Source organism: Magnolia sinica, chromosome 3, assembly GCF_029962835.1.
Source record: "Magnolia sinica isolate HGM2019 chromosome 3, MsV1, whole genome shotgun sequence".
NCBI classification, from domain to species: domain Eukaryota; kingdom Viridiplantae; phylum Streptophyta; class Magnoliopsida; order Magnoliales; family Magnoliaceae; genus Magnolia; species Magnolia sinica.
Window position 1 is genome coordinate 117,313,967 of NC_080575.1, and position 23,424 is coordinate 117,337,390.

General features: G+C 40.8%; 1 non-coding gene and 1 pseudogene across 1 annotated transcript; one reads left to right on the plus strand and one right to left on the minus strand.

Annotated features, from left to right (window-relative positions):
* Positions 1–4,630: 4,630 nt before the first annotated feature.
* LOC131239108 (uncharacterized) lies at positions 4,631–11,077 on the minus strand (annotated as a pseudogene).
* A 1,016-nt stretch (positions 11,078–12,093) lies between these two features.
* On the plus strand, positions 12,094–12,200 carry LOC131241915 (small nucleolar RNA R71). The gene has a single exon (XR_009169476.1). It is a non-coding gene; the product is annotated as a small nucleolar RNA R71 (small nucleolar RNA).
* Positions 12,201–23,424: the final 11,224 nt, after the last annotated feature.

The following is a 23,424-nucleotide window of genomic DNA, read 5'->3' on the forward strand; positions in this document are numbered from 1 at the left end:
TCTTGTATTTAACGTAATTAGCATTTAATAGTTTGTGCATTTAATGCAATCAAGCTTATTATTATGTGTGGTCAACCCACTTGAGCATTGCATCAATCTCATTTCTGTGTTCATGCCTTAAAATGAACTAAGGGATGGATGGCTTGGATAAACATATACATCACAGTAGGCTTGCCTACATAACTACCTGTTCAATTCAGTTCCGTTTTATCTATGCCGTTTATCCATTTTTCCATATCACCTTAGGAAATTAGTCCCAAAATTAGACAGGTTCAAGGCTAAAGTGGACCACACAGTGGGGATTGAATGGCCACCATTAAAACCTTTTTGAGAACTACTAGAGTTTTGATAAAGCTAATATTTATGTATTTTGTCCATCCAAGTGCATGTGACCTTTTGAACAGTTTAGATAAAGAAAATAAACATCAACGTGGCTCCTAAAAAGGTTTCAATGCCAAACATAATCGTCAAACTTGCTTCATGTTGTGTGGTTTACTTGAGCATTAAATTACCTTATTTTTATTATTTTTTTCTTTGGCTTATGCTAAAAAATATCCGTTAGACCAAGTCCAGTTTGGACGGACAGGACGAAATGCCGGTTGGGACGCCCAATCCAATCTGAAATACACACCACAGCATCTCAAAATATCTATTAGACCGAGTCCATCTTGGACCGTGTCGACATTTCTTCTCTCAGAACTCGACTTCCGTCTGCACCCCTTACAGCAAGGGAGTCTCTGTGGGCGGAAGCTACGTGGGCCCACCGAGATGTCTCTGAGAAATCCAATCCGTCCATCAGTCGATGCAGTTGACTTTAGACACGAGCACAAAAATGAGTCAGATCCGAAATACAAGTGGGCTTCAAGACAGGAAATAGTAGGGATGGAAATACCCAGCATTGCAACCTTCATGGCCCCACTGTCACTTTTATGTGTCATCCAAACCGTTCATAAGATTATTTTCACCGAGATAGACTGAAAGAAAATATTATCCTGATCCAAAACATCTGTGGCCCATGAATTTTTCAATGGTAAGCGTTCAATCTTCAATTTTTCTTGCACTGTACCTCACTTGAGTTTTGGATCCTTATCATTTCTGAAATAATGTCTGACAATGATTTGGAGAAACTGACAGACGGAGTGGATGATACAAAAACACGTGGTGGACCCCACATAGCTTCTGCCTACAGGAAAGGCAGGGGCACGTGTCCATTTGTTTCAAGTCGGTGCAGCGCCGATACGAAGATGACTCCAGGCTACTGATTTGACACTCTAATCGGGTGTTATGGGTGATACACACGAGCTTTGAAATTATACAGGTGGTGATGGATGACTGAAATTAGACCTTCCAGATCACGGAATCCACCGTAGATAGGTCATATGCTAAAATCAGACTAATGAGAAGTTCCTAATCTCTGATTGGTGGGTGGGCATCTGTTTGTTGAATCCAGACCGTTGATTTTCTGTTGTGTTCGCTGTCCTTCTTTAGATGTTCACCAATCCGCCAGTTAGAATTGGAGTCCACTTTCCTGATGAAATGATCACCAATATTGGTTTCTTTTTTTCTTTTTTTGTTCTTTCTTTCTTTTAGCCGTTCATTCGATTGTCACTAATTGGACGGCTATGACCAATTTATCATTGTGATTTTCATGCTACCAGACAAAATCTAGCTAAGATTTTAGCAGTCCAGATTGGTTGTGCAACTGTGGGTGAATGCCACGTGTCCAGTGGATGAACCGCACAGATTGCAGCATGACAGAAAGTGGTTTGTATGGCATCTACTTGAAAGGGTATGAGATCTGGTTGTTCACTAAATGGCCCACCTTACCTGTGATGTAGATCAAAACCCAAGTTGATTCTACGATGTTAACCGTCCAATCAGATGGCTTCCAACCGACGTATGTATGATTTTTGTTAAACCATCCATTCCTAGCCACTGACTGAACAATCTTATCTCTGGATTTTGGACAATGGTTCCCTCTAACCACCAATGTTTTACAATGCATTGTTTAAAATTCCGAATTTTTCTGAAGAATTTCAAATCATTGCTTCAACATTTCAAATTATATACGGAAATAGTTAGAAAAAAAAAAACTCTGTTTTAAACACATCATTTTCACAAAAATGTTCTTTATTAAAAATAGATTCGCAACCAAAGAAATGTGATGGGCGGTCGCTATCCCCTGATAGAATCGAATTGCAAGGTGGAATATGTTAGTTGAGATTATTCAACTTTACTGAGGGAATACTTGAAATGATATGATATGAAGGGAGGCAATAAATGATACCAACTTAGCATTTGAGTACTTTTTAAAAACTAGTTCATGTAGAAATTTTAATCATTTTAATTGAATCTTGCGATTTAATCTTGCCAACGCCCTGCATCCATCAAGGTTTAAAGTATCATGTATGTACTAATATCGGCCATGAATGGGATGGGTGGATCGGCCTTTTATTGGCTCGAAATAGGCTGATACATATGTATGGCATCGGTGGTTAACTATACGTTGGGGTAAGACACCCATTTCAACCCTTGGTTTGGACAGTGTGAAAGGAATGAAAAAGGTATGGCACATGCAATGGTAATGTAAGTTGAGAGAGTAGAGGCAAATGATTTAATTACATTAGGTGCATGATACGTACCAAGAGGAGTAAAAGAGACGTTCAAAATGGTTTCAGCATCGGCAATTCCCACTTTTTCAAGTAGCGCAAAGATTGTGCTATCGAATTAGCATTAAAATCAATAAAGCTAAACAGTTTTTCCACTGACACCCAGATGCATAGCCCAATTGGCAGACTGAGTGGAGATACCTCGTTTCAACACTTGAGGTCTTAGTATGGATCCCCAAGCAAGGGTGGCTAACATGGAGTGTGTGTACTAACAAGCTAACAACTGTGTGTACTAACAAACAAGCTAACAAGTGTGTGTATTAACAAGCTAACACACCACCACCCCCCCCCCCACTAAAAAAAAAAAAAAAAAAGGAATTAAAATAAATTAATAAATAACTCCCAAAACGATCACAAAATCAGGTATCTAGGTAAGGAACCATGGTGATAGTAAAAGGAAGGGGTGAGGCACCCTTCCCACTCACAATTCATGCTCTCCAGTCAGTGGCATAATGAAATTTAGTTCTAAACCAAATACATGGATTCTCAAGCTGCAAGAGCACTTTCCATGCAACTTTACTTAAATATTTCGAAAGTGCAGGTAAAAGAAAGAAATTTAGGACTAGAAGAAAGTTTAAGAGATCACAAGCCCCTTTTCTAATAGATAGAAGAGTATAGGAAAATTGCATGCATTAGAGTACGTTGGGAGAATCTTAAGAGCAATCAAAAGGATAAAAATAAAATACATATGTCATAATGAGAACCATTAAACCTAATGATAAGATGGTGGTTGAACTCAAGAGATGGAAAGTTTGAAAAAATTCTCTTATTTGAAATTGAAATTTTGAAAGAAAATGATAATTTCACAAAAAAAAAAAAAAAAAAAAAAAAGGTCAATTACAACGAAAAAAATGAGTGGTTAAACCATGATTTGAGTTCAATTGAAACACCTCATCAGTGTATTTGAATGATGACCCAAGGAATGTTCAACAACTAAAGGGACATTTGGAAAAATTTCACCAAAATAATGCTGAAAATAGTGCTTAGCATCCATTTTGCATGGACTGCAACTAATCACACACCTGTGAGATGAAGGTGATTTTATCATTGTTATAAAACTCATCAATTGCACTTCACCGTGAATCTAATGATTAATCCAGAGAATGTAAGGGTGTAAGGTGCGGAGGTTAAGCATTTCCTTTTGGTGATAATTGTTCACTCCCCAAGTGCAGGGTTGTGATGTAGTAATAAACTCGGTAAGACCGAGGTCGAATCCACAGGGACTGATACCTGTACGTTATCTGAAACCAATAAGAATTAGAACTAGACTAAGATGTGATCTAAACCAAATAGAAATTAAGGAATAATTGTGGAAGAATTATCTAAGACTTTAAGGAATTCAGAGGACGGGAACTAGGGATTCAGAGGATCCACTTGTAGAGATCAGGGAGATCGTATGCCAGGATCACAAATTATGAAAAATTTACTGAACTGCCATTGATATAAGTTTCAAGAGATGAAAGGTGTATGAATTAGAATGGATTCCATCATCTAACCATGCCCAGGAGACAAAGTAAACAACAGGATTAAACTAATTACCAACCAATCGACAATGTATGAAGATCAGGAAGGGTACTGTCATCCTACCATGCCCAGGAGACGATGGTGAACAACAGGGCCTCCTGACGTCATAAATATTAAAAGAGAAAAAGAAATATTCAAAGCCATTGCAAATCCATTGTAATTTCAGTCACAACAGACCATTAAATACTGAGAAAATATTCCTTGAATTATCAACTTAAAAATCAAATTGAGTTCAGAAATTTTAAATTAAATGCATAGAATAAACTCTCCCATCTCGCTACAGGCTTCACCTCTTAGCCCTAGCTAAGAGGTTTAGCCACTCATGATTGGCCTAAACCCAAAACAAATAAAAAGAATAAAAAAAAACAAGAAAAGAACAAGAAGGAAAGAAATAAAAGGAAACAAAAGGAGACATAAAGAAAACCTTCACTCTCTCTTCAATCCTCTCGCTTGGTTCCTTGCTGTCCAAAAAAACGGGAGCGAGAAGCAGCAGCAGCAGCGTTTTCTTTCTTCCTGCTGTCTCCCTGTCTCCAAAAAAAAACTTCCCGTTTTTCTTCTTTGGTTAAAGCAGAAAAACAGCCTGCTCGTCCCCTCCTCAAAACCGATCCCTCTCTCTCCTTTCTTCCTTCCTTTTATCTTTCTTCTTGTTCTTTTCTGTGGAGTCCTGGCAGGACTCAGCTGCGGAAGTTTCACGAGCCGGAAGCAGTCAAGCAAATCCCGCTGTTGCTCTGATCTTACGCAAGGAGTGCTTGCGTTCGGCCCGCGTTCGGTGCGGTTTGGCCAACCATTTTGACGATCTGACTTCTTGGGCGTGGTTATATCAGACCTTTCACAGGATTGGACGGTCTGGATCATGTATCCGACCATCATCATGGATGCATAACGGCCCGAGAGAGCCGGGCGGCTTCCGGTTTTCCCGGACATACGCAAGCAGAGCAGGCGCTGGTGCGTGGTGGGGTCCACTTTACTGGTGTTTTTGGAAATCCATGCCGTCCACCGGAATCTACTCACAAAACCGTTCGGATATGGTCGGTTTTGGATCGACGCTGAAGCGGCCCACCTGATTTTTCATATCACCGTTCAACCTAAGTTTCGACGGTCAAAATCCGCTACCCGCTGCTTCCTAGAAAAATTCCACCTAGGCATTGGTAATGTGGACCAATATGATCTAATGGACGGTTTAGATTGGTCTTTGGGACCGTGATGGCGGCCCACTTGATCGAACCGCGATCTCTGTTCTCTTCCGCTGGAGAGAAGTCGAGTCGGAGAGGGAGAGCTCGGTCAGCGCTTGCTGACCGAGATTCCGAATTTTGGTGCGCGCCCTGTGCTACACCACCCCGTATACACGCGTCACGTGTTCGGGTTCCAAGGCGATGTATGTGTACAATCTGATCCGTCCATCCATTCACTCATCTTATTTTAACCGTGGGGACTGAAGATGAAGCGCATTCATACAGCAGGTGGGCCCCATATCACTGTTTTAGTGGCTGATCTGTTCATTGGGCCACTTCCACAGTGATTCAGGAGCTGAATTTTTATGTGTACGGTTCATTTATGGTCCTTAGGCCACGTATGAAGTTTCGAACTGATCAGATAGTGGGAACCCTATGATCTTGCATTCTGGACACTTTTCAGGCCACTTGAACTTCAATTCCTCGATTTTCTTGGATCCCTGGCATGCAAATCAGTCGATCTTGATCTCCTGGGGTCCATCCCATGCTTTGGTGTCATCAGAGCGTTAAATCAATGCTTTTAGTATCCTTTCCCAGTCCAGGCTCGTAAACACACCCTGCATTACAAACACGATTAAATTAGTCTGATAAACAGTATCGTGCGTGTAAATCTATGCAATAAATGGGTCTGATATGCAATATTTGACCCTCAACACAACCCTCAACCAGCATTTTGCTAGTCCCGAGCAAAGTATGCGAAAAATAAGTTGAGAATTACAGGAGAATTTCTATGAACTCGAGTGATTTTGGAAGACAATCCAGATATTTAGAATTCAACAATTCATGAATGTTGGGCCTTACTCTCTCCTAGACTCAAACACACGGTAAACTTCATAACCAAATTCAAAGTATTAGTCCCTTGATTAGAAATAATCCCAAACATTGAGTTCCACAGATGTAAAGTATAATCCCAACTTTCATCATTAATATTCAATTCTTTATTTCAGGATATCGTTGGTAATCAACAAGAGAATTCATAATAACCAAAGCTTGCCTCAAAGATCATCTTTTCATTCCTTCAGATTTTTTTTTTTTTTTAGAGACTAATAAATCAAGAAGGGGAATGAAGTCCACACTTATAGGGAGCAAACCTATAGTGAAGATTCTTTGCCTAACCTTTTTCAATGGTATCTTTTCCTTTTAATTAATCATGACGGGCAATTGTTCAATTTGGTTCCTTCTATGCTTACTGATCACCAAATTAACCCTTCAGTTTCAAACTGAAATCCTAATGTGTAAGCGAGATGTGACATGTGAAATCATGACTCAATCAATGTTTACAACTTCTAATCATGGATTAATAATTAAACTTAACTGTGAAATCTAACGAGCAACTGAATCCAAGAGCAGTAAATCACCAACATTCCATATCCTGTAATTCTAAATCAAAGATGGTCGTCAAATCACTTTGAATTCACCAGAAAGTCCAGAAAAATTTAAAAATTTTACAATTTTTGCTCAAGAAAATGCTGATTAGGTAACCTAATCTCCCACCCCCAACCTAAAATCTACATTGTCCTCAATGTAAAAAGAAATAGACATGCAATGCACATGAGACAACGGAAAAATAAGAGTGATGGAAAGATAGTATCTGAATGAAAGAATCAAGAGGCTTTTCAAAGATTTCTACGTAAGAGCGGTCAGCACAAGAGAGAAACCAACAAATAAAATAACAAAAATACAATCCTACCTATACCACTTCCGCAGGTGCTCTCGATTGCATTTAGCGTATGCAACAAGCCTTTAAACCCCTAGGGTACCCCTAGTGGACGAGTTGTAGTCTCGTGAGGGTTTGCAGCAATGTTACCCACAAACATTGAACTACTTATCGAAATGAAATAAAGAGTTGGGTTGCCTCCCAGGAGCGCTAAGTTTACTGTCTTCAGCCAGACAAATAAGACAACTACTCTAGTCCTAAGAAAACAGGAAACCTACCTATACCTCCATCAGACTAGGAGATCAATCCTGATAAACAGGATCAGTCAGAGGCATGGACATATCCTCTGAATCAAATTTCTCGACAAATGGTTTCAATCGATGGCCATTGACTTTAAATTCCTTGCCATTGTCGGGATCTCTTATCTCAACGGCCCCATGAGGAAAAACAGTAACAACAATGTAAGGGCCGGTCCAACGAGATCGAAGCTTATCCGGGAAGAGATGTAATCGAGAATTGTACAAAAGGACCTTCTGACCAGGCGTGAATGATTTTCGCAAAATGTGTTGGTCATGAAATGCTTTCATCTTGTCCTTGTAAATTCTCGAATTATCGTACGCATCATTCCGGATTTCTTCAAGTTCATTCAATTGAAGTTTGCGTAGCGAGCCAGCGTTGTCCAGATTGAAATTAAGATTTTTGATCGCCCAGTACGCTTTATGTTCCAACTCCACAGGCAAGTGACAAGCTTTGCCATAGACAAGTCTAAAGGGAGACATTCCAATAGGGGTTTTAAAGGCAGTACGGTATGCCCATAAGGCATCGGTTAATCGGATTGACCAATCCTTACGATCTGGGTTAACCGTTTTCTCCAAAATGTGTTTAATCTCCCTATTGGAAATCTCAGCTTGTCCACTTGTCTGCGGATGGTATGGGGTGCTTACCTTATGAGAGATACCGTATTTCTTCATTAAGCTCTCGAATGGTCTATTACAAAAGTGTGAGCCCCCATCACTAATGATGGCTCGAGGCGTTCCGAATCGAGAAAGGATGTTCTCTTTTAGGAATTTAATGACCGTGCGATGGTCATTCTTTCGACACGGAATCGCTTCAACCCATTTAGTGACATAATCCACGGCGAGCAAAATATACAGATTTCCAAACGATTGGGGGAATGGTCCCATGAAATCGATGCCCCAGCAATCAAATGCTTCAATGATAAGGATGGGATTTAAGGGCATCATATTTCGACGGGACAATGCTCCCAATTTCTGACAACGCTCACAAGCTTTGCAAAACTCATGAGTGTCCCTGAACATAGTGGGCCAGTAAAAGCCACACTGCAGAATCTTGGCCGTGGTCTTTTTAGCAGAAAAGTGACCACCACAGCCTGAGAGTGACAAAGGAGATGACACTTCGATGCTCATCGTCTGGTACACATCTCCTTAGAATTTGGTCTGGGCAATATTTAAATAAGTAAGGATCATCCCAGAAAAAGTTGCGCACCTCGGTGAAAAATTTCTTCTTATCTTGCGTAGTCCACTGTGTCGGTATGGCACCTGTAGCAAGATAGTTAGCAATATCAGCGAACCAAGGTGAATGGGAGACTCTGAACAGCTGTTCATCAGGGAACATGTCATTGATATGAGTCGTCTCAAGGGACTCAGAGGTATTAAGGCGAGAAAGGTGATCAGCTACTACGTTCTCTACTCCCTTTTTATCTTTAATTTCCAAATCAAATTCTTGGAGTAGAAGGATCCATCTTATCAAGCGGGGCTTAGAATCATTCTTAGAAAGAAGATACTTCAGTGCCGCATGATCTGTATATATAATGATCTTGGATCCGATCAAGTAGGACCTAAATTTGTCCAAGGCGAACACTACGGCTAAGAGTTCCTTTTCCGTAGTCGAGTAGTTCACTTGGGCAGGATTTAGAGTCCTACTTGCGTAGTGAATGACGTAGGGCTTCTTGTCTTTTCTCTGGCCTAGGACCGCCCCAAGAGCATAATCAGAAGCGTCGCACATAAGCTCAAAAGGAAGGTTCCAGTCGGGTGGCTGCATAATAGGTGCAGTGGTTAATGTGCCTTTAAGCTTGGTGAAAGCTTCCTGGCACTGCTCAGTCCACTCGTACGGAACATCCTTTTGAAGAAGATTACATAAAGGACGAGAAAGAAGACTAAAGTCCTTTATGAATCGCCTGTAAAATCCCGCGTGTCCTAAGAAGGATCGCACGTCTCTGATGTTCTTGGGTGGAGGTAGATTAGAGATAAGATCGATTTTTGCCTTATCTACCTCGATTCCCTTGGACGAGATGATATGCCCAAGGACAATTCCCTTCTGAACCATGAAATGGCACTTCTCCCAATTAAGTACCAAGTTCTTTTCTTCACATCTTTTCAGCACACATTTAAGACTTTCCAAGCACTTGCTGAAAGATGGACCATAAACAGAGAAGTCGTCCATGAAGACCTCTAGATATTGCCCTACCATATCAGAAAAGATACTAAGCATACATCGCTGAAAGGTAGCAGGGGCATTACATAGTCCGAATGGCATCCTTCGATAGGCAAAGGTGCCATAGGGACATGTAAATGTGGTCTTTTCCTGGTCTTCAGGGGCTATCTCTATCTGGTTGTAGCCCGAATACCCGTCAAGGAAACTGTAATAGGAATGACCAGCTAACCTTTCCAGGATCTGATCAATGAATGGTAAAGGAAAGTGGTCTTTCCTCGTGACGGTATTCAACTTCCTGTAGTCAATGCACATTCTCCAACCAGTAGTGACTCTAGTTGGCACGAGTTCATTATTAGCATTGGCTACGATGGTGATTCCGGACTTCTTAGGGACCACTTGAGTTGGACTCACCCACTGACTATCAGATATAGGGTATATAATACCCACGTCCAGTAGTTTAAGAACCTCGGCTTTAACCACTTCCTTCATGTTTGGATTTAGTCTGCGTTGTGGTTGCCGAGCGGTTTTTGCATTATCCTCAAGATATATGCGGTGAGTACAAATCGAGGGATCGATTCCCTTGAGGTCCGCTATCGTCCATCCTAAGGCTCCTTTATGCTCAATGAGAGTAGATATAAGCATACTCTCCTGTTCTTTCTCCAGGTGGGCAGAGATCACCACCGGGTATGTCTCATCTTGACCCAAATATGCATATTTCAAATTAGAGGGCAAAGGTTTTAGGTCAAGCTTCGGCGGCTTGAGGTCAGACGGCAGAGGCACTACATCAGTTTGTGGTAATTCTTCAAATTGTGGCCTCCATCGGTTAACTTCAAGTACCGGTGCAGTATCAAGCAAGGCGCAAGTCTCCCTAATCATGTCATCATCAAAATCATGGGAGTGGGCCAGGCACGTCTCTAGATGGTCGGAGGATAAGGTCAGAGGTGTCGTATCTTCCACGAAAGAGTCAATCATGTTAATATCGTGGAAATCGTCATCATCCTCTGAATTGCTGCCGTTATTGAAAAAAATATTTGACTCCAATGTCAAATTTCCAAAAGACATAGTCATGATACCATTCCTGCAATTGATAATTGCATTTGACGTGGCAAGGAATGGGCGACCAAGAATGACGGGAATCTGAGTGCTCATGTTATTGATGGGTTCGGTGTCCAGGATGATAAAGTCTACAGGGTAGTAAAATCTATCCACTTGGACTAACACATCCTCAATTATCCCTCTTGGTACACGAACAGAGCGATCAGCAAGTTGTAGTGTGGTTAGGGTGGGTTTTAATTCACCCAAACCTAACTGTTTGTATACCGAGTAGGGAATCAAATTGACGCTCGCTCCTAAGTCAAGAAGTGCGTGATCAATTCGATGGTTCCCGATTACACATGATATGGTTGGGCTAGGGATCCTTGAATTTCTGCGGCACGTCTTGCTTCGAGGATGGCGCTCACTTTCTCGATCAAGAAGATTTTCTTTTGAATAATTTTCCGTCGCTTGGTCGTGCATAAGTCTTTTAGGAATTTGGCATATGAAGGTATCTGTTTAACGACATCAAGTAGAGGAATGTTGACTTTCACCTGTTTCAACACCTCTAGGATATCCTGAGAGTTAGAGAGAGGTTTTGGTGAAACCAACCGTTGGGGGAATGGAGCAACTGGCTTCTCTAGAAGTTCCGGTTCCACTTTTTGTGGGACATCACTGGATCCATCATTGTTGTCCTCTTTTGGTTCTTGAGGCTTTTCGGGCCTAACCGGAAGAGTTTTATCAATGATCTTCCCACTCCTAAGAGTGGTGATGGATTTAGCATGTCCCATCTGATTTGAAGAGCTGGGATCATTATTCTCGTATTGCGGTTTAGGATTGGGGAGAGGTTGTGCAGGAAGCATCCCCTTTTCTATAACCGTCATACGAGAATCTATCTTTTGCATAAAATCTGTGATTCCCCGCATTGCCTGAGCCAGCTCTTGTATGGGATTTTGAACCGGTTCCTCTTGAGGTTTCACTTGATTTGGATTTTGATTGAAGAAACCTGGAGGAGTCGCCGTTTGTCCATTCCTCCAACTAAAGTTTGGATGATTTTTCCAGCCAGGATTGTATGTGTTGGAGTTGGGTCCAGTAAAAGGTCTTTGATAGTTATTTACGGCATTGGCTTGTTCATTCAACACTCCTCGAAAGGCGGTATTGTAGGACAGTTTTAATTGTGTGAATGTTGCAATCACAGATGCCGCAAACAATTTCATTGACCTTATCCTTCTTTCCTTCCATGGCCTCAACTTTCCTTATGAGCGTAGTCACTTTACACTTGAGATCATCCTCTTCTTTCAAGAGGTATAATCCACCTTTCTCCTTTAATTGAGTCGGCCTAGACGTGGTGTTCGACTTTGGGTAATAGTCCCAAGATTGTGTTTTTTCAGCCAAACTATCGAGGTAGTCCCATACCTCGTCGATGTCTTTATTAATGAACTCTCCATTACACATTGTCTCGACCATTTGGCGCATGGAAGATGTCAGTCCATCATAGAAAAAATTTGTAGTGCGCCACGTTTCAAATCCGTGTTGTGGGCATGAACTGACCAAATCTTTGAACCTTTCCCAACATTGAAAGAATGTTTCATCTTCCTTTTGGGCAAAGTTCATGATCGCTTTTCTGAGGGTAATCGTTTTATGATGTGGGAAGAATTTTTTTATGAATTCCCTCTGCATGTCGTTCCATGTGCCAATGGATCTAGGACGTAGTGAATGTAACCACGTCTTAGCTTTCTCTTTTAAGGAAAAAGGAAAGAGTTTCAGCCTAATTGTATCCTCAGATACATTAGGAAAACATAATGTAGCTATAATCTCATCGAACTCTTTCAAATGTAAATATGGACTTTCAGATTCAAGTTCATGGAATTTGGGAAGGAGTTGGATAACTCCTGGCTTGATGTCCATTTGTCCTGTGTTTCCAGGAAAAATCATGCATGAGGGCGTACTCACTCCCGCCGGTTGTAGAAAATCTCGTAAAGTACGAGGCGGGGGTGCCTGTTGCACCTCATTCTCATCATGGTTATCCTCCACCCTGGGTGGAAGTAGAGGAGGTTGGTCTTCAGCCATAACCTCAGTTAACTCAGGGGATTTCGAGCGGTGTCTAATCCTGCGATGGATAGTCAACCCCTCAACCAATCCTCCTTCAGTCAAGAGACGTCGAGTGTCGTTACGGGCCCACTTGGGCATGAAAACACTCGCAACCCTCGATTAAAAACCTAATCCTAAGGAAGGAAAAGAAAATCTAAAAAGAAAGAGAGAGTTGGAAAGAAATTACCAAATTGGAGTCCTAAGTTAAAAACCTGCAAAATAAAACAAAAAATAAATTAGATTCTTAAAAAGAGAAGAAAAATAACAGTAAATTATTTTCTAAAAGAGAGTAGAAATTTCTAAATTAAATTAAGAAGGTCCTAAACTAAAAAGTAATTTACTACAAGAGATTTGAAAAATAAAACGTAGGGAAGGAGTGTACCGAATTAGAGATTTCTATCTTAAAGGCCTACAAAATAGGAAGGTTAGTTTCTAAACAGAAAATTCTAAAAATAAATTAGGAAACAAAGTAGATTCTAAAAGAGTTAAAGTTAGCAAATTATTAGAGAACAAAAATTCTAAAAATAGAAAAAGTAGAGAAATTAGGAAGGAATTACCAGTTTAAGAACTTATGTCCAGATCCTATAAAATAGGAAACAAGTTAGTTTTGAACTCAAATAGAAATAAATAAATAAATAAATAAAACTAAGGTTAGTGAAATCCTAATCTTAAACTAATCCTAAAACCAATTAATTTCAGAAAATCGTAACCGTCAGTCCCCGGCAACGGCGCCAAAAACTTGTTCACTCCCCAAGTGCAGGGTTGTGATGTAGTAATAAACTCGGTAAGACCGAGGTCGAATCCACAGGGACTGATACCTGTACGTTATCTGAAACCAAGAAGAACTAGAACTAGACTAAGATGTGATCTAAACCAAATAGAAATTAAGGAATAATTGTGGAAGAATTATCTAAGACTTTAAGGAATTCAGAGGACGGGAACTAGGGATTCAGAGGATCCACTTGTAGAGATCAGGGAGATCGTATGCCAGGATCACAAATTATGAAAAATTTACTGAACTGCCATTGATATAAGTTTCAAGAGATGAAAGGTGTATGAATTAGAATGGATTCCATCATCTAACCATGCCCAGGAGACAAAGTAAACAACAGGATTAAACTAATTACCAACCAATCGACAATGTATGAAGATCAGGAAGGGTACTGTCATCCTACCATGCCCAGGAGACGATGGTGAACAACAGGGCCTCCTGACGTCATAAATATTAAAAGAGAAAAAGAAATATTCAAAGCCATTGCAAATCCATTGTAATTTCAGTCACAACAGACCATTAAATACTGAGAAAATATTCCTTGAATTATCAACTTAAAAATCAAATTGAGTTCAGAAATTTTAAATTAAATGCATAGAATAAACTCTCCCATCTCGCTACAGGCTTCACCTCTTAGCCCTAGCTAAGAGGTTTAGCCACTCATGATTGGCCTAAACCCAAAACAAATAAAAAGAATAAAAAAAACAAGAAAAGAACAAGAAGGAAAGAAATAAAAGGAAACAAAAGGAGACATAAAGAAAACCTTCACTCTCTCTTCAATCCTCTCGCTTGGTTCCTTGCTGTCCAAAAAAAACGGGAGCGAGAAGCAGCAGCAGCAGCGTTTTCTTTCTTCCTGCTGTCTCCCTGTCTCCAAAAAAAACTTCCCGTTTTTCTTCTTTGGTTAAAGCAGAAAAACAGCCTGCTCGTCCCCTCCTCAAAACCGATCCCTCTCTCTCCTTTCTTCCTTCCTTTTATCTTTCTTCTTGTTCTTTTCTGTGGAGTCCTGGCAGGACTCAGCTGCGGAAGTTTCACGAGCCGGAAGCAGTCAAGCAAATCCCGCTGTTGCTCTGATCTTACGCAAGGAGTGCTTGCGTTCGGCCCGCGTTCGGTGCGGTTTGGCCAACCATTTTGACGATCTGACTTCTTGGGCGTGGTTATATCAGACCTTTCACAGGATTGGACGGTCTGGATCATGTATCCGACCATCATCATGGATGCATAACGGCCCGAGAGAGCCGGGCGGCTTCCGGTTTTCCCGGACATACGCAAGCAGAGCAGGCGCTGGTGCGTGGTGGGGTCCACTTTACTGGTGTTTTTGGAAATCCATGCCGTCCACCGGAATCTACTCACAAAACCGTTCGGATATGGTCGGTTTTGGATCGACGCTGAAGCGGCCCACCTGATTTTTCATATCACCGTTCAACCTAAGTTTCGACGGTCAAAATCCGTTACCCGCTGCTTCCTAGAAAAATTCCACCTAGGCATTGGTAATGTGGACCAATATGATCTAATGGACGGTTTAGATTGGTCTTTGGGACCGTGATGGCGGCCCACTTGATCGAACCGCGATCTCTGTTCTCTTCCGCTGGAGAGAAGTCGAGTCGGAGAGGGAGAGCTCGGTCAGCGCTTGCTGACCGAGATTCCGAATTTTGGTGCGCGCCCTGTGCTACACCACCCCGTATACACGCGTCACGTGTTCGGGTTCCAAGGCGATGTATGTGTACAATCTGATCCGTCCATCCATTCACTCATCTTATTTTAACCGTGGGGATTGAAGATGAAGCGCATTCATACAGCAGGTGGGCCCCATATCACTGTTTTAGTGGCTGATCTGTTCATTGGGCCACTTCCACAGTGATTCAGGAGCTGAATTTTTATGTGTACGGTTCATTTATGGTCCTTAGGCCACGTATGAAGTTTCGAACTGATCAGATAGTGGGAACCCTATGATCTTGCATTCTGGACACTTTTCAGGCCACTTGAACTTCAATTCCTCGATTTTCTTGGATCCCTGGCATGCAAATCAGTCGATCTTGATCTCCTGGGGTCCATCCCATGCTTTGGTGTCATCAGAGCGTTAAATCAATGCTTTTAGTATCCTTTCCCAGTCCAGGCTCGTAAACACACCCTGCATTACAAACACGATTAAATTAGTCTGATAAACAGTATCGTGCGTGTAAATCTATGCAATAAATGGGTCTGATATGCAATATTTGACCCTCAACAATAATCACGGCAATATGATTGCCTATCCATCAAAGTATGCATTTAAGATTTTAATATAATATCCATTATTGATGTATAGATGATTTGTTTATTCCACTATTAAAATAACAAAAAAAAAAATCAAAATAGGATAAAAAAATCTCTTCAAAAATCACATTTCCTCACAAACACAATTTAATCTCAAAAGATGGCTATCAAATCAAATCAATCTTAATTATAGCAAAGTCCATCCAAAATACAAGATAATAGGAGTAATTATTAAGATTAGTCATTACCCAATTCTATAAAAATCCCACTAAATCAACCAAAATAGGCACTAGGCAATTAAAACATTATCTACTTTTATCCAAAGGGGGTTAAACACTTTGTCTCAACCATCTAAATTAACATTCTTTCATTTAACCAATTTCCTAAAAGAAAAATAAAAATAAAAATAGGGTGGGACATTATAGGTCCATGTGAGGCCTACACACCATAAGCAACATGTCTCCATTAGAAGTTCAATCAAGGCCCAAACTATATACCATGTCAATCAACCATTTACTCTAAAAATTCAAAAATACGACCCTATGCTCAACTACCATGACAAACAACTATTTTCTCTAAGAGGGCGTTTGGCGCATGATATTAGATGGGATTAGGTGGGATGGAATTGCATTTGGTCTCATGCCAATTCCACTCAATGTTTGAGAAGACCAGAAAAGATTGGAATTAGATTAGATGGAATTGCATTGGGTCATGTGTCAATTCCACTCAATGTTAGCAAGTTTTGTAGGTCTCATCATGATGTGTGGGCTATATCCACACCGTCCACCCATTTTTCGAGATCATTTTAGAGCATGAACCAAAAAATCAGGTACATCTAAAGCTCAAGTGGACCCCACCATAGAAAGCAGCGGGGATTTAATACCTACCGTTGAAAACTTCTTTGAGGCCACATAAGTTTTGTATCTACCTCATTTTTAGGCCCACGCCATAAAATGAGGTTACAAAACAGATGAACAGCTTGGATATAACACGTGTTATTCTCGATAGTTTCAAGTAATAGTGGGTATATTCATTCAATGTTCTACCATATTACAAACATAAGCATGAAATTAAGCTTATCCATCGAAACAGGAACAATCCCTCCCATATGTAATGATTATATTTTTTGAATCCTGTCCCACTTAATCCTTCCCATTACCATGCGCAAAACACCCCCTAAGAGCTTAAGTTATCAGAGCGAGCGTGGCGTATTAATGCATATATAGGGACTTTATTACTTCAAAGGTAATGATACCGTATACGCAGGCTACGCATAAGGACGAGAAATGTGGGATCTAATCACTCGCCTGAATATATTGAAATGACAAGACTCTCAGTTAAAATGCCAAATAAATTCCTGTTTATGCATTATCGAAACCGTTAATTTTTGTGTGGCATTGATCGGAAGCACGAAAAGTTGGATAAATCTAATGGACGTACGGTCTAAAATGATAGTTTAACAATCCATATATGTAAACCCACATGTGATGATTCAGCGTTTCTCCTCCAACATGTGATGATCAAGCCATCGTTCATCTAAAATTTTCCACCGTTGGATGGTTCATGTGGAAAAAATCTCACTCACAGGTGATGTCATCAACCAGAGAAACTGACACATTACAATGGTGCAGAAAAGCGATTTCTGACTCTGCTTTGCATGAACGGTGATGATTTCCCATCATTCAGATGCTTTCCACGTGGACCGTATATTTATAGTAAAACAGATTCGGTGCTCTGGAGGTACCAACTTTTCATGCCTTCACATCCATCACCACCGTTGAATTTGCATGTGAAAAGAGGAGCGTTGGATGGAACCATTTTAAGCTCTGTTGTTCGAAGTGTTTCCGCCTCATCCGATGGCTGGAATCTCATCCGCGGAATTGAATTGACAGTCGCAGATGTTGGTTCAACGTGGGCAGCGCGTTTTCTTGATCTTCCTTAGGTTACTCATTCTCATCACGTGCCAATGTGGCAAATGTGTACAAGATCTGGACCGTTGATAATCTGGGCACCTCAGATATGCAATACGACACTAAATTTCGGGCCAGTCAGTTACGAGTGCACCGCACGCTTAATTTGAATGGGGACCACATGTGAATTCTTTCTAACCATCCATATACTTTGTCCATGTAAGGCCCACCTATGGAGCAACATGGTCTGGTTTTTAGGCAACGAAGTATAAAAGCTCGGGCTTACCTGATGAATGGCCTGGATCTCACCCCCACGTGCCATCTTGGACGATTGGGTAGTAGAAATCCTATTCTCGTGGCAATTATTTAGGTGAGTTTATGTGGTCTATGAAAGCAAAAATAGTGGGACGAGGCTACGGTGATGACGATGATGGTCCACAACAGACTATTAGTTGGCACGTGCGCATCAAAAGCAAAAGGGCTTGACCTAGCTTTAGATAAAAATAGAACAATCCATGGATGGATAAGCCTGCAATGTGTTTCATGCTCGGTGGAATGATTCCTTTGCCAACGGAACCTTCCAACAGAATTCCTCAATTGGACCCATCAGCAAGATCCAGACGGTTCATCTTATCGGCCCCACTTTGGATTGGCGATAGACCAAAAACTTCTATTATTGAATGATCCTAGCTCTCAAATTGGAGGGCTATTTCCAAGCGCGCTTGGAGCATTATTAATCCGTTTTCTTGATCAACAGGTGGCGAGCCACCGTCGGACCATTTAAGCATCATTCGCCTTTCTTTTTTATTACAATATGGCAATTTTGTAATTATCGAGTGGTCCACGACATGAACTGAGAATTAAATGAAGTTTCCAGGAAAATGGCCTTTTCTACTCTTTTGTTGGAAAGCATTAGATGTGTGAAATTGCCATACTTTTGTGATAGTTATAAAGTGAGAAAATTACATTCACGCACCTATTTTTATGGTATAATTAATTGCAGTCATCCACCTAATCATCTAATTACCAAAAGAATTTTATAACATTCTTTCATGCACTCTGTAAAAAAGGATGGAAGCCATCTCCATTGTATGGTAAAGGCATAGTAGATGCGCCAAAGTTCTTTACTATTCTGTCCATGACTAATCCACACCAGATGATGACCCTGACTTAGATTTGGATCGTGCTGATTTTTGTATATTACCTGCATCTTAAAGTTGGAATCCCATGACCATTGTTCTTTGTGGTATGGCCCACCTGGATTGTTGATCCGGCTGATTTCTTTATTTCTGGATTGAGTATCAAGGAGCGCACCTGATGGACCGGTGGATCTCCTGCACGTTGTCCTTCACGTGCCGCACTCTTAATAGCAAGCATGCCCCATGTTTAGTGGCGTGAGTGTGTGGTGGTGTGTGTGCGTGTGAAACAAAGAAAAAAAAAAGGTGTTGGACTATAATTTCCCTTTAAAAAAAATTAAATGGTTCAATTTCAACAAGCGTCCATTATTCAAAGGCAGTAATTGGTCCACCATATTAATTTTGGTGGACGTTGGCTTAGCGACAATGACTGCAGAATCTGGTCGATTTAATTGGACTAAATGTACGCCACATGTACAAGTTCTGAGTGCTTGTGTATCAAATGCGGCCAGAGTATTATAAAACTCCTCTTATTCAATCAAATGCTGGAAGCACTCGGGGACGCTTGTGAACACCAAGGCCTCCGTCGCAATGGCATGGTTATTCATCCAACACCGGTCAATCGCCTCCATATATCCATCATGACCTGGAATTTGGCTGGGAAACAACGGTGGCTTGGTCATCAGGTGGGCCACACTTGTGGATTGAATGCTGACCATTATTCAGATTTTAACCACCCTTTTCTGCGTACACCACTAGCCAACGACCATCCTGGTTTTTTAGTAGAGGTGTAACACAGTGGGGCCCACCTAATTAATAGCCTGGATACTGCGAATAGGTGCCACGTTGGCGCGTACACATGGTTGCACATGCAATTCACGGACGAATCGACCCTCTCGAGTTTTGCATGGGAAGATTCCCAGGGCGGCTACTTGAAATTTGTGGTTTCTTGTTTTTTGCTTTTTAAAAAAAAAAAAAAAAAAAAATATATATATATATATATATATATATATATATCTAAGGCTGTACAGAGCATGGTCTTGCATGCTCCAGGATGTTCCCTTGATGTGCCAAGCTAAATGGACTTGGTGCATATCTGCCACGTGCAATATGCGTGTGAGATCTTGGACATTCATCATGGACAGCGCCGTCCACTTACCCTATGTCATTTAAAAGGTGGGCCCATGTCTATTAGAAAAATGGACGGTTAGGGAAAATAACCCAAGGTCCAGATTCAATTAACACGTGCCAGCAGATGAGTGGACACAAGTAAGTCTGTGCATGTAGGCTCAAAACGAATGAATGCCCCCGATCCTGCACCAGTTCGCAATGTCACCTCGTGTGCAGTGGCCCATCTGTACATGTCCATTGAGGGAATAGAATACCATTCACATTCCTCTCTCTTGGTCGTACCATGACGTCTATATTTCAGAACTCGGATCAGGTACTGGAAGAGCAATTGTGGGCCGTACCATGACGTCTATATTTTATAAGCTCTGTTTATCGATTTGGCAAGTTCATTTCAGGGCATGAGTCTAAAAATTAGTCAAATCCAAAGTTCAAATGAAATAAATTATAGAAAGCAATGATCCACCGTCGAAACATTACTAGCGTCCACCACGGCGTTTATTTGCCATGCAACCTGTTCATAAAGCCACAAAATCTGGATGAAAAAAAAAAAATCAACTTTTCCAAAATTACTGTGGCCCACAAAAAGTTTCATCTATAGGTACTGAATCTCTATTCTTTCAAGTGATGTGGTCCACTTAAGCTTTCAATATGCTCAATTTTAGGACCCTGCACTAAAAATGACAGGATAAAATGGATGGATAGCATATATATAAAACATATAAATCATAGTGGTGGGGCCCACGGGTCGAAAGAGTCGCTACAGAATCCGAGCGTGTGTGTCTTCTTGTCAGAGAATGTTTATTCCATTTTCAAAGCCCATCCAAGCTTGGACTGTAACTGGCATTCCCAGAGCAGTCAAATCACCATAGGATCCGTTTTTCCTATTTTGTATCGACTATTAAAAAAGGGAAAAAAATTCCCCCGGGTTATTCTAGCCACCAATTTTGACGCCTTTCAGTTTAATATATCCAAAGGTTGGGATTTAAAATTGAGGAGATTTTTAGGGCACGATCCATCTTAAATGTGAAAGAACACAGAAACGGTCTGGATTAGTGAACCATGTGGTCCACTTCGTCGTACGTATCTACTCTATATGACACGTTAATGTTGGGACATTTTTCCACGCAGTTGGTTTTCAGAACGCGGATTCCGTCCTACCCCCGCCCGTCTCCGGCTGGGTACGGGCAGGAGCTTGGAGTGGCTACCGTAATGTATGGGTCTTATCTACACCGTCCATCCATTTTTTGGTATCATTTTAGGGTATAAGCTCAAAAATTAGACAGATCCACGAATCAAGTGGACTACACAATGAGGATTAAACTTTTACCGTCTACTAACTTTATGAATAGGTTGGATGGCAAATAAATATCACGGTGGGCCCTAGAAAAGTTTCAAAATCATGATCACCGCTGCTTACTGTGGTGTGGTCCACTTGAGTGTTGGATCTACATCATTTCAGGGCATAAGCCCAAAAATGATGCAAAAAAATGGATGGACGGTGTGGATAATACCCATACATCACGGTGGCTACTCAAAGCTCCTGCCCGTTCCCAGTTGGAGACGGGCAGGGGTAGGGCGCAATCCGGGTCCAAAAGATCTCAGGACATTTGGAAGACATTTTTTTATCCAATTTAAGGATATTACAGAAATTAAAATACGTGGCTAGCATCCTTGGTCCAGATTTCATCCTTACTAAAAAAAAAACAAAAGCCTACGCACCTCATGCTCACATGCCCTCCCTAGCTCTCGTCTCTTTCTTCCCTGACCTCTTGTATATTTGAGGAAATTTTATTTTATTTTTAAAAAAAAAAGAAACTACCCATTTAATATAAAATTTTGAACTTTGATACCTTTTTCAAAAGGATTTTTAATGTACTGCTCGGTTAATTTGTAATTATCATTGAAGTAACATCTGTTAGATTTTCAAATGAAAAAGGATTTTCAATATGCTGCTTGATTAATTTATGATTATTGTTACCAGTGAAAACGGTCTGACTGCAAAGAAGTGCTTCACGGTATGAGGTTGAGAGGCAAGATCAACACTGATCGCAGCCAAGGGACTCAACGGCCTTCAGATTGATTTGGAGAACAATGGGAGCCACGCTCTCGAGTCAAGGTCACAACACCATACATTTCTAAGCTCCTACCAATCTCTGAGCATTAATCTCTGAGAAATACACAGATTTGTACAATTAACTCAATTGATTGCAAACTTGGCTCAGCGCAGCCTCGACGGACGACCAAGAGACCAATATCAGGAGTTATCTAGAACGACAATCTTTATTGAAGAGACGAACCTGTCCTCTAAGCCCAAATGCAAACATACCAAGGATTTGGTCAGCCAACTAGCAGAGATTGGCCCAAACGTCTACCTCGAAGCCGACCATGGTGGTCAGCTCGACTGACCGAGGGTCCTACTCAGCTCGGCCTCAACCGCCCATCACATGATTTCAAGGCCAACCACTTCAACACTTATCACCCCTCACAAGTTTTTCATTAACAATTATTTTTGGAGTAGCTTCTGTTAGATTTTTGAGTGAAAAGTTGAGGTTGGTTATCCAAGAAGGGATGGTGGCTTGGGTGGGCTCCACCACAATGTTTATGCAAAGCTTATCCTAACAATCAGGTGGCTCAGGGACCAAAAATTAACTCCGTTAGGATTCAAAATTAACTCCATTAGGATTCAAGTCAACTACACAATTAGAAGTAGTACCATACAAGGCAACCCTCATCCTTCAAACAATTTTCCTTCATGTTGGCTACCAAAATCGCGGAAGGCATAATACTTAAGACCCAAGGCATATGTTGGGGTGACGTCAAGGGCTAGAGTGGATTTCTTATGATCATCACGGTGACTTTGTAAAAATAAGAGCTAACGTATCTTTTCCAATTGATTCCTTTAGTACAGCTCACCTAAATTACAAGTCAACTTGATTTCTTAGCACTTGCCTAACGTGTGATTACACAATATTTAATGGTCAAAGTGCCACCTAAATTACAAGTCAACGTGATTTCTTAGCCCTTACCTAAGATGTGAGTATATATTTAATGGTCAGAGTGAATTTCAAGAGTACATCATTGCAAACATAGAAAAATAAATCCAAGTGGCATCCTCCTTGCAATTATTTCTTATATAGAGAATTTCAACAATGCACCATTGGCTTTTGATGGATCTACCATATGATGTTTATATGAGATCCACGCAACAATTAGATGTGTAATCCTAATTAGGTGTAGGATGAAAAATGAATAACGTGCAGAAATGGTTAGGAAAGAGACATTCACCCTTGATTTTAATTTACAAGATCAATTGTGATAATTATATGAAATCTACTCTAATAATTAGATAACACACTAAAATTTATGGTTGGGGGCCGTCATTAGGCTCATCTGTGATTGAATGAGCCACATGAAAGGAAATACACAATTTCCGTTGTGGTCCACCAAAACATAGGTAGGGTTGATTTTTCAGATCTGAGCATAACATGAGTGACACACCATATTGTACGGTGGATTTCATATAAGCACGAGGCCCTTCTAGGCAACAAATTGCTGTGTTGATA